This window comes from Pangasianodon hypophthalmus, chromosome 4, assembly GCF_027358585.1.
Source record: "Pangasianodon hypophthalmus isolate fPanHyp1 chromosome 4, fPanHyp1.pri, whole genome shotgun sequence".
NCBI classification, from domain to species: Eukaryota; Metazoa; Chordata; class Actinopteri; order Siluriformes; family Pangasiidae; genus Pangasianodon; species Pangasianodon hypophthalmus.
The window spans coordinates 506,686-519,542 of record NC_069713.1 but is presented as its reverse complement, the minus strand read 5'-3'; the positions used below and the strand labels follow the sequence as shown (position 1 = coordinate 519,542).

Below are 12,857 nucleotides of genomic sequence, written 5' to 3'. Positions count from 1 at the left end.
GTGTCCACATATCTGATGACCTCTCTTGGTCTGCTAACACCTTAGCAATCATCAAAAAGGCACAGCAACGGCTACAATTCCTCAGAGTGCACAGAAAAAACAACCTGGAGTGCAAGCTGCTGGTGGCCTTTTACTACTCCACCATCGAAAGCATGGTAGTATACAGCATTTTGGTGTGGTACTCCAGTTTACATTTACAGCATTTAGCAGACACCCTTATCCAGAACGATTTACACTTACATCTCTTTTTTTTTTATACAACTGAACAGTTGAGGGTTAAGGGCCTTGCTCAAGGGCCCAGCAGTGGCAGCTTGATGGTGCTGGGGATTGAACTCATGACCTTCCAATCAGTAGTCCAACATCTTAACCACTGAGCTACCACTGCCCCTTCAGTTGCACTGCAGCAGACAAGAGCCCTCCAAAGGATAATCAACACAGCCCAAAAAATCACTGGCTGCTCACTACCCTTGCTGGAAGCTATTGCCTGCTCCCGTTATCTCATTAGGGCCAAAAACATCATCAAGGACACATCACACCCAGGCCACCACCTGTTTGATCTACTGCCCTTGGACAGGCGGTACAGATCCTTAAGAACAAGGACCACTCGCTTTTCAGGACAGTTTTTTCCCTAATGCTATCAGGACTATAAACCCACAAATTCACTAAACGTTAACTGTCAATGTACAGTACTACCTCTGATCACTGTGTCCAACTCCAGTGACTTATTTCTCTACTTTTGTCTACACTTGCTGTTTATATCATATGTAGAATGTCAATGTGCAATACTATCACCTGATCACTTTATTTATCAGGACTCTAAACTCTCAATGCACTAAATGTAGAATGTAAATGTACAGTTACTGTCTCTGGTCACTTACTCAACTACGGTCACTTATTCCATTTCAATCTGTACTTCTGTGTGTCTATACTGAACTGTGTACACCAGTGTAGAGGGTAATGTGCAATACTATCACTGGTCACTTTTCAAAACGTTCAATGTGCAATATTATGACTTAGTCACCTGCAGTATATACTTTATACTATACTGAATACTTGAAGTTTATTGGTAAGGAACATCAAAAACCCTGCTTTCGCTTGGAGATCACGAGTTTAAGTCCCCACAATGCCACAGCCGTTCGTGGCCGAGAGTACAAGAGGGCTAAACTGGCTGTGCTCTCTGGATGGGAGGGGCATACTCTCTCTCCCCGTCAATCACAGTGACACTAGCCTATTGTAGCGCTTTCCTCCGAGTTTGATCCTGCTCCTGGGTTCCTGTGTGGAATTTCACTATATTTATCCTAAATTTCCCCATTGGGAAATATCTATCTATCTATCTATCTATCTATCTATCTATCTAACTAACTAGCCTCATGTTTGTCAGTGCTAGAAAATTTCCAAATTAGTGTCCGTCACTTGAGAAGGCAACTCAGAAATCTGCAGCTACACCGCCGTGGACACTGCAGTGATCCTGAAAGGGTGATCAGTCTCATTACCAGCCAATCTGAGGGACTGGGGAATCTCCGTGGTTACCGCATGACGCTTGAGAGATGTTGCCTAAACCATTTTCAGCTCACAAGAAGAATGAATTTTCAATGAATTTTGAGATAACTGAGGTAACTGAAATCTGAGACGTGCTAATTGAGCTAATCTGAGGTAACTGAACTAATCTGAGGTAAAATCTGAGGTAACTGAGCTAACCATCAGTCTGAAAGAGCTGAGTACATATAATATGAAAAAATGTCCGTTATTCACTCTAAATCCAATGTTTTTTTTAAATTATTTGTGACTGTTTAATTAATGTGTGGCCATATTTAAAATTGTAATAATACAGAGTGTAAATGTTTATACACTTGTTTTTAAAACTCTTCAGAATGAAGTTCCAGTTTGCATTTATAGCAGAGTGCTGCAGGTTAAAGGCGTCTCCTGATTGGTTCCCTGGTTGGTAAGGGACACAGTTTCCCTAGTAACATAGACTGTTTTTTTATCTAAATTTGTGTGGCAGTAAAATAACGCTATTAGCACACCTGTATCAAAATATTTATAAAGTGTAAACAGGTATAAATTACCTCAGGTTATCGTTAACATTACGATTAAAGATTCACACAAAGCATGTGTTCGTTATAAACTGTGTAACTGAGGGATACAGTGTGGATTTAATGTGTAATGTGTAACAGACAGGCCAGTAGGGGTCAGTGTTGTCTTTAATTTACCTGCTGCTGAGGTCTTTATTCTGGAGTTCAGTAGATAAACACGACTACACTGAGGAGAGACATGTAGCTACTGTAAATGGCAATAAAGTGAACTGTTAAAGTGTTATTTAAATAAAAGATGCATTAGTGACTACAGAGAGATATTTCATTAAATAAATAACAAATAATAAGCCATAAAGAAAGAGAATATTTATATGGAACAAGAAGTGATGAAGAAGTGATATTAATATCTGAAAGGAATAAACTGTAAGACTGGCAGCTGAAGTCACTGGAGTCTGAACCACACAGATCATTACACATCAGGAGTAAGGGTACCGACGTGCACCACGCGGGACTATACGGGAGTAACGGAACCGACGCGCACCACGCGGGACTATACGGGAGTAACGGTACCGACACGCACCACGCGGGACTATACGGGAGTAACGGTACCGACGCACACCACGCAGGACTATACGGGAGTAACGGTACCAACAAGCACCACGCGGGACTATACGGGAGTAAGGGTACCGACGCGCACCACGCGAGACGATACGGGAGTAAGGGTACCGACGCGCACCACGCGAGACTATACGGGAGTAACGCTACCGACGCGCACCACGCGGGACTATACGGGAGTAAGGGTACCGACGCACACCACGCGAGACTATACGGGAGTAACGGTACCGACGCGCACCACGCGGGACTATACGGGAGTAACGGTGCCGACGCGCACCACGCGGGACTATACGGGAGTAAGGGTGCCGACGCGCACCACGCGGGACTATACGGGAGTAACGGTACCGACGCGCACCACGCGGGACTATACGGGAGTAAGGACTATACGGGAGTAACGGTACCGACGCGCACCACGCGGGACTGTACGGGAGTAAGGACTATACGGGAGTAAGGGTACCGACGCGCACCACGCGGGACTATACGGGAGTAAGGGTGCCGACGCGCACCACGCGGGACTATACGGGAGTAAGGGTGCCGACGCGCACCACGCGGGACTATACGGGAGTAAGGGTGCCGACGCGCACCACGCGGGACTATACGGGAGTAACGGTATCCAAGCGCACCACGCGGGACTATACGGGAGTAAGGACTATACGGGAGTAAGGGTAACGACACGCACCACGCAGGACTATACGGGAGTAACGGTACCGACACGCACCACGCAGGACTATACGGGAGTAACGGTACCGACACGCACCACGCAGGACTATACGGGAGTAACGGTACCGACGCGCACCACGCGGGACTATACGGGAGTAAGGACTATACGGGAGTAAGGGTACCGACACGCACCACGCAGGACTATACGGGAGTAACGGTACCGACACGCACCACGCAGGACTATACAGGAGTAACGGTACCGACACGCAACACGCAGGACTATACGGGAGTAACGGTACCGACATGCAACACGCAGGACTATACGGGAGTAATTGTACCGACACGCACCACGCGGGACTATACGGGAGTAACGGTACCGACGCGCACCACGCGGGACTATACGGGAGTAAGGACTATACGGGAGTAACGGTACCGACACGCACCACGCAGGACTATACAGGAGTAACGGTACAGACACGCAACACGCAGGACTATACAGGGGTAACGGTACCGACGCACACCACGCAGGACTATACAGGAGCAACGGTACCGACGCGCACCACGCAGGACTATACAGGAGTAACGGTACCGACGCGCACCACGCGGGACTATACGGGAGTAACGGTACCGACGCGCACCACGCGGGACTATACGGGAGTAAGGACTATACGGGAGTAAGGGTAACGACACGCACCACGCAGGACTATACGGGAGTAACGGTACCGACACGCACCACGCAGGACTATACGGGAGTAACGGTACCGACACGCACCACGCAGGACTATACGGGAGTAACGGTACCGACGCGCACCACGCGGGACTATACGGGAGTAAGGACTATACGGGAGTAAGGGTACCGACACGCACCACGCAGGACTATACGGGAGTAACGGTACCGACACGCACCACGCAGGACTATACAGGAGTAACGGTACCGACACGCAACACGCAGGACTATACGGGAGTAACGGTACCGACATGCAACACGCAGGACTATACGGGAGTAATTGTACCGACACGCACCACGCGGGACTATACGGGAGTAACGGTACCGACGCGCACCACGCGGGACTATACGGGAGTAAGGACTATACGGGAGTAACGGTACCGACACGCACCACGCAGGACTATACAGGAGTAACGGTACAGACACGCAACACGCAGGACTATACAGGGGTAACGGTACCAACGCATACCACGCAGGTCTATACGGGAGTAACGGTACCGACACACACCACGCAGGACTATACAGGAGTAAGGGTACCGACGCGCACCACGCAGGACTATACGGGAGTAACGGTACCGACTCGCAACACGCAGGACTATACGGGAGTAACGGTACCGACGCATACCACGCAGGACTATACCGGAGTAACGGTACCGACGCGCACCACGCAGGACTATATGGGAGTAACGGTACCGACACGCAACACGCAGGACTATACGGGAGTAACGGTACCGAAGCGCACCACGCAGGACTATACGGGAGTAACAGTACCGAAGCGCACCACGCAGGACTATACGGGAGTAACGGTATACAATGTACACTATACAGAGACTGCTACAGGTGGAAGATTGCTTCAGGTGTCATCATGCAGGTGCGCGTTTGCAAAGTTTTTTGAATCTGATTTTATTTTTGCGTGCATGCAGTTTTCTGGGCTTTGTGCATATGCACACTTTCACTCTGGCATCCACACAAAGTTTTAGAAATGAGGCCCCAGATCCTGTAAATTTATTATTGACATCATTAAAGGAACAAATAATCTGCAAATTCTCTTTGTTGCTGAATTATTTTCTATTTTGCGTCGTCGTGTATCGCTGTAGTTTAGGACTGTGGGGGTTTGTTGCTGAATTAGTTTCTATTTTGCGTCGTCGTGTATCGCTGTAGTTTAGGACTGTGGGGGTTTGTTGCTGAATTATTTTCTATTTTGCGTCGTTGTGTATCGCTGTAGTTTAGGATTGTGGGGGTTTGTTGCCGAATTATTTTCTATTTTGCGTCGTTGTGTATCGCTGTAGTTTAGGACTGTGGGGGTTTGTTGCTGGTTGAATTTCTGGTTGCTTTTGACTGCAGGTTCTGCAGCAGGTTCGTGTTCAGCAGATGTTTGTTTTGTCTCCAGATAGGTACAGTATGTCCTCTTCATCTTCAGGAGTTAAAGCTTGTGCGACTCGAGTGTGGGGGGTGGCGCAGAAGCATAAACAAGTCACAAACGAGACAGCGCCCCTAAAGGGAGTTGCTGAGATGTTGCTGCACATTATTTTAAGATGTAAATTTCTGATGATTTAAAAGATCAGCCCTCAGGGGCCTCTCAGAATGCGGGGCAGCAGGTAATTGCTGGCCTTGCCTGCTCTGTAGATACGCCTCTGCGTGCATGGATATTGCTACATAACAACACTGCAACTATTTTGTTTACTTTATTACGGTAACTAGATCAGAAAATATGTATAAACCCAGATAGCAAACTGACACAGAAGCAACACAGAATCGATGTCTCTCTCTCGGCGTGGAAACAGCGTTGATCTGTGACGTGATCCAACATCTTTTTGCTTATCGAAGTCGTGTTGAACCAGCGTCGTACACGCCACTGAAAACAAACGCAGAAGCGATGTCATTGGTTTGCTTAATGTACGCTGAAACGACTTCACACAATCAACGCATTTTCTAATTGTTTTTAAACTCGCAAATACTCAAATAATACTTCATATATAAATAAATAATTCATATATAAATAAATAAATCAGCTGATATATATAATAATTTTTTTAAACACATCACATTCCGTTACTCACTGTTTTACAAATACATCTTTAGAATAAACTTTCTGCAGTATATAAATCTTAAGACTAAATAGCCAAATATAGAAAAATGCCTTCACACCCATGCATTCACAAACAGATTAATAAAAATAAATTATACGCTAATATCACTAGTCTCAAAGTTACAAATTAAAAGAGATAGTTTACCCCAAAATGAAACTTGTCATAATATACACACTCTTATTTTGTTCCAAAACTGTCTGACTTTTATAAGGAGATGTAAGGCAGAACGTTAAGAGCCTCAGTCACCATTCACTATCACTGCCTCTTTCTTCTATAAAATACATGAAAGGTGAGGAATGGTGTTCCACAAAAGAAACACATACAGGTGTGGAACAACATTAGTGTCAGTAGATCACAGGATTTTTAAACTCTACCTTACACAGTAAACACTTTATAAATAAATGTTACCCTTGAAAACAGAGCACAGAGAAATATAGTAGATAAATTATTTTCCTTTGCAGTTAACATTTATTTCTGAAGTAAGGCAAGTTCTTTGCTCTTGCAGTATTCAGTTGGTCCCTTTGTTATGTTTCTATACACCTGAAGAGAACTTGGTGGTAGTCAGCCATCTACACAATGCAGAGAGAAGTCTGGTGTGGTGTAGACAGGACTGGAATAGACGTCTATCTACGCTGACACGTTAAGGCCGACATCTGTAAGTTCTCGATGTCTTTAACTGGGGCTCCCAGAAAACCTGCAATAAAAATCCTCCAGTTCAGAAACAGTGAAACCGATTCCAGAGCATCTCATCTTGTAGCAGGAGCGTTCCCATAACTGCACCTCTATGATACCTGTAAACTCCAACAAAGGCTCTGAATAAAACATGGCATTTTGGGATTACATGTAATTTTCATAAAAGAGAAATGATGTAAAATATAAATATAGCAACATTTTAAAGAAGAAAAAGTAAATATATTACTTCGCCTGTAACGTGTGAAAATATTTTAAGTCATTTTGCTTCAGCAGTAGGCTAATTCATGTGCATCAGTAAGTGCACAGGCAACATGTTTGTCTTATTTCCACTGAGATCTGTTCTGATGGTGTTATTCCTCACCATGTAGGTTCCATCCACGCATTTACAAATCCTCTCTGCTGAGATACAAAAGCTTACAAAGGTGTAAAATTGTAATCAGTGTTCTACATGGGAAAGCCTTTAGCATTCAGTGCTGTGCTGTGGCTCTGCTGAGTTTACCTCAGAGTTAGCTGCTGCTTTAGCTCACGCGCGCAAACACGACGATAAATTACACAATTATGAAGCGTTATAAAAGCTTCACAATATAAACCATTACAACTCTAACATGATATTTAACATTACACAGTGAAACCACTGTATTAAAGCGGCGAACAAAATATATATTTTCGCTTAACTTTACCTCAGCGTGAAGCGGCAGTTGGCCGTTACGATCCAAATGAGGCGCATGCGCAGAACTCAGAATAGCTGCTTTGTGTTGGTCCTGATAAAGCGAGCGAACAGTGAGTGTTGCTTCAACATTGGAAACTAACTGATGACTGATACTGACCTGTACAACTGAACATACACATGAATCCACCTCTCTTTGCTATCTGGTGCTTACACACATAATCTAGGTAATACAGTACGTTTTACAAATGTTAGGAACAGTCTGATAAACATAAATATTACTTTATATATGACTAAATATTTAGTTTCGTAGATCTGTATAAACTGAATGAAAGAAATGAAGTGTAAACTGGCGTTATGAGAGATTACTGACACAGAAAAAAGCTTTGCGATTAATTCATTATTTACTTCTTATTTGTAAAAGTTAAACTCATAACTTTGATATAGTTTTGTAAGCTGTATTTATTTGCAGTTGGAATCTGAATTCAGGTTTCAGAACTGGCCTTAGTCACGACTCTTGCTTTAGGTAGTCACGTGACATTAGCACCTTCCTTCTTAGGCTGTAGGTCAGGGGTTCCAACACTTTTCTGGCAAACGACCCCAAATGGACATTATGAATTTTCTGCGACGCCAAGCCTTGACCACCCTAATTTTTTTAATTACCACTTTACCCTCACTGTCCACTTTATTAGGAACACCTGTACAAGTGCACATTTATGCAGTTATCTAATCACACCATCACACCCATATGTGGTTCATCCCCAAACTTGGGAAATACACAATTGTGTAGAATGTCTTTGTGTATTGTAGCATTACAGTTTCCCTTCACTGGAAGTAAGAGGCCCAAACCTGTTCCAGCATGACAATGTCCCTGTGCACTGTTACGTCCCGTAATATTGTGGGAGGTTTGTCTTTTTCTATCTGCCTTGTTTTGACTGTTACCACTTTTAGATCCTGTGATTGGACAACCGACCGGTCGATCTTCCCTGTCAACGTGATGACGACACCCATCTCTGAACCAATCAGGCACCCCCAGTCTACTATAAGGACTCGGAAATGACGTAAGACGGGAGAGTGTGTTTCTCCTTTGCTGATAGTTCTCGCTTGTTTGTCACGCTGTCCATCCTTTTCGAGTTTCTGGTGCAATTATGATTTGTTAGTTTATCTTGAGTTATTTCTGATCGCTCCCTTTACTCTACATGTTGTATTTACTCGCCTCTGATTTGACTCTGGCTGTTTGCCCGATTGTGCTGTGATCTGATTCCCTTTCTCTCTTTAAGAGTTGATGGTTGGATTTATCTCTTGACTCATAGTGTTGAGATGAGGTTAGTATGTCACGTGACCTACACAAAGCAACATGTAGAATATCGCTTGTATAAAAACACTAGGATAGGAGCGGGAGCTAATGCTTGTATTTATGTTTTGTTAGTGAGAGTAGTTAGTTGGCATTTACGCCGAAGTTTTGTGGACATAATTCCTCACTAAAGTTTTTCTGCTAAGCATTTTCGGTTTCTGTTTGATTCATTACTCCACACATCTCATTCCTTTAGTAACAGACAGCCTCCCCGATTCTAAAAACATCTTTAATTTCTTTTTCATTAATTTATTCTTTGTGTTCACTTCCTACATCCCTGGACGCTAATTTTGACAACAGCAGCAGCCCAATAGAAAGTCGTAGCATACATGCTCATGTCAAGTAACTTTAGCAGTTTTACACACACTCAGTACTGTTTGACTTTATAGTATGCAGCTGTGGATGAGCAGTGAGGAGGTGTTTCCTCTCAGTCTGGTTCCTCTCAAGGTTTCTTCCTCATGTCATTTCAGAGAGTTTTTTCTTGCCACCATTGCCTCTGACTTTCTCATTAGGGATCTAAATCTATATCTGGATTTCTGTAAAGCTGCTTTGTGACAGTGTCCATTGTTAAAAGCGCTATATAAATGAAATAAAATTTAATTGAATTTAAAAGAGGAGTGAAATCTTGCTGCTGCATTTGTGTTTGTTGTATACTGGGTTACGAGGACCAGTCCAAAATCTTTGCAAAACTAAAGTGCACATACAAGCAAATGTACATTATATATATATATACATATAAGTATATGTAGATTTTCCTGGATCTTATTTGAACTCTTGGTAAGTAATTAATCTCTTGGATTAATATATGTATGTGTGTGTGTAATAAATATATATATATATATATAAAACGTAGAGAGAGAGAGCAAGCAAGCAGAACATAGACTCTGAACAGGCAGGGTTAGTGCAAACAAACATGTATTTATTTAGTGGAGTTGTGATGGGGAATGGTGGTGCTGGTGGAGGGAGAGTGGGTGTGGCTGGCTTTCTGGACTGTGGGCTGCAGTGAGGAATGGGACAGGAGGGTCGCTATATATATGTAGCTATATATAGGGTCGCGGTGGCACGGGGTCGGGAGGCGTCCCGGAAGCGTGGTGGTTGTAGACTCGCGGTGCAGCACAGTGGGGGACCGGTGTCTTCGGTGCTGTCGTCTGGGTACATGCTAGTGCTTCGATCATCTCTCTGGGGTTGTCAGGGGCTCTCATCCTGGCCACTTTAGTGCTTTGATCATCTCTTGCACTCTTTGGGCGGCAGAGTTCTCAGGAAAAAATCCACGGTGACTTCTCGGCTACTTTCGTAGCGGTGACCTGGTTGCAGCGAGTGTTTCGTGATGCAGAGCAGGGCTCTGGGGGTGGTTTTGGGATTGTAGGTCCACTTGTGGAACTCTGCCACCGTGTTGGAGGAGGAGAGACCACACCGCACCAGGATTTCTTCTTTGAGGATGTCATAATCAGCAGTCGCCCCTGGTGCAAGGGTGTAGTAGGCCAGCTGGGCCTCTCCAGTGAGGAATGGTGCAAGCGCTTGGGCCCAGTCCCTTTTACGCCATCCTTCATGGGTGGTGATCCACTCAAACATGTGGAGGTAGGTCTTCAGCATTATTTTAGAATCCTAACATTTATGATTATTTTAGTTTGTCCAGTTACTTTTGAGCCTGTGAAAATGGAGGGACTCCATTAAAAAATGGCTGTAATTCCTAAATGGTTAATGCAGTATTTTTGTTAAACCCCAAGCTGAAAGTCTACACTTCAATCACATCTTGATTGCTTCATTTCAAATCCCTTGTGGCGGTGTACAGAAGTAAAATTACAAAATTGTGTCACTGTCCAAATACTTATGGATCTGACTGTATACAAAACTAGACCTAGATCTATAAAAATAATTTCAGAACTCTAAAATAATCTTGAGGCAAACACAGTGCACAGAAATGCCTCAAGCAATAGATGTTGCAGCCAGGGACCCCTTTAAATATAGAATGAATGCAAAGCAGCTCCTCATCACAGATATTGTTTATGAACATTGTACTTTTTAAACACCCACCCAGGCCACCCCATACACCCACAACCAATTTTGAGACCGCTGACCACGCACTGTAAAGTCCACTCACTGACCAATTTATTAGGAACACTTGTACACCTGCTCATTAATTCAGGTGACAGGAACGCTCAAACAACCACTCAAATAATTCACTCAAATAACTCAAATAACCACTGTTTACAACCACGGTGAGCAGAAAAGCATCTCAGAACACAGTTTTAGAATGGGGTTGGTGAGTTTTAGAATTTGGTTGGTCAGTGTATCTCAGAAGAAAAGCATGAGTATCTGTTCTATACCTATAAATTAATCTTAGCTCCCCTTTTCTATCTAAACCATAACATCAGTCCTGCAGTTTACAGAAGCCACAACAACATGCAAATAAGATCATGAGCTACAACACGAAATCAAAGTGTGGCATTACTTTAGTGCAGGATTACTCTCTAAATGTTGAAATACTGACCTTCCCCTTTGTGACAAAAGCTTAACGTGTGTGTGTGTCATATAGGGCTGTGCAGTATGACATAATAATGTGATAAATGATGTCACTATATACTTTTCTATGATATATTGCGGATATCATCAGTATTTTTATAACAATTAAAAACTCATGGAGAATGGAAACAACAGTGGTAAATTTGTACTGAAGCTTTAAAACTGTAAAATGGTACAAATTTTGTTTATTTATTTATTTTTTGTCTCCGTATTTTCAGTGTCATTAATTTTGTAGGACACTGAATAAAAGTATGATTAAACTCAGTTTCTCACAGTTTTTAAAATTAAACACAGCTGTTTTACTGGATGCCTATATTTCATAATGCACATTGTTTATCATGTATCACTGGACCAACATTTCTAAAGGGTGGGAATATTTATGCACCACAAGGGGAAAAATGTGTTAGCTCGATTTGTAATTCATGTAGTTTGTGTCTAGTTCAATAAAATATTAACAGCGGAGAGGAATAAGTGCTAAATATATACGTGGACGGCGGCGTCGAGAGCGGTAAGACCTGCGGTGGCGGGGTCTGTGTTTACATCAATGATGCTTGGTGTCGTGATACTGTGGTAGTCTGCAGACACTGCTCTCCCCTTGTGGAGTTTAGAATCGTCAAGTCCCGACCTGTCTACATTCCGAGGGAGTTCACAGTGATTCTGCTGGTCGCTGTTTACATTCCACCCAGCTCTAACAACAACGATAGAAACGAGGCACTCAGAAGCCATGGCTGACAGGAGAGGTCCATAACCTGCTGAAGGCACGAAATGCTGCCTTTAGGGCCGGCGATGACGACGACCTGAGAACAGCTAGGGCCAACCTGTCCCGTGGCATCAAAAAGGCCAAAAGACAATACGCCAGGAGGATAACCCACAACTTTAAAGACAGCAGAGACACAAGGAGCCTGTGGCAGGGAATCCAAACCATCACTGACTACAAACCAACAATAATCTCTCTCTAAACATAGAGAAGACAAAGGAGATTGTTGTCGACTTTCGGAGAGCACACACTCAGCACCCTCCTCTGATCATCAACAGTGCTGCTGTGGAGAGGGTGAGCAGCACCAAGTTTCTGGGTGTGCACATAACAGAGGACCTCTCCTGGACCACCAACACTGCATCTCTGGCCATGAAAGCACAACAATGCCTCTATTTCCTCTGCAAAGTGAGAAGAGCCAGAGTCCCGACACCCATCATGTACTCATTCTACTGTGGCACCATTGAAAGTATCCTGACCAGCTGCATCACTGTGTGGTTTGGGAACAGCACTGCTCAAAACCAGAAGACACTGCAGCGCATAATGAACGCAGCAGGAAAAATCATCAGTGCCACATTACCTTCCCTCACAGACATTTACAGCACCCAGTTAACCAGGAAAGCACTCAGCATAGCGGGGGACCTCAGCATAGCGGGGGACCCCAAAAAGCACTCAGCATAGCGGGGGACCCCAAAAAGCACTCAGCATAGCGGGGGACCCCAAAAAGCACTCAGCATAGCG

The 12,857-nt window shown here is 44.0% G+C and overlaps 1 protein-coding gene across 2 annotated transcripts in view; it reads left to right on the top strand.

The window, feature by feature from the left end:
- LOC128318065 (uncharacterized) overlaps positions 1-12,857 on the top strand; it is a 147,165-nt gene that overhangs the window by 122,576 nt on the left and 11,732 nt on the right. The gene's annotated exons all lie outside the window — the stretch shown is intronic.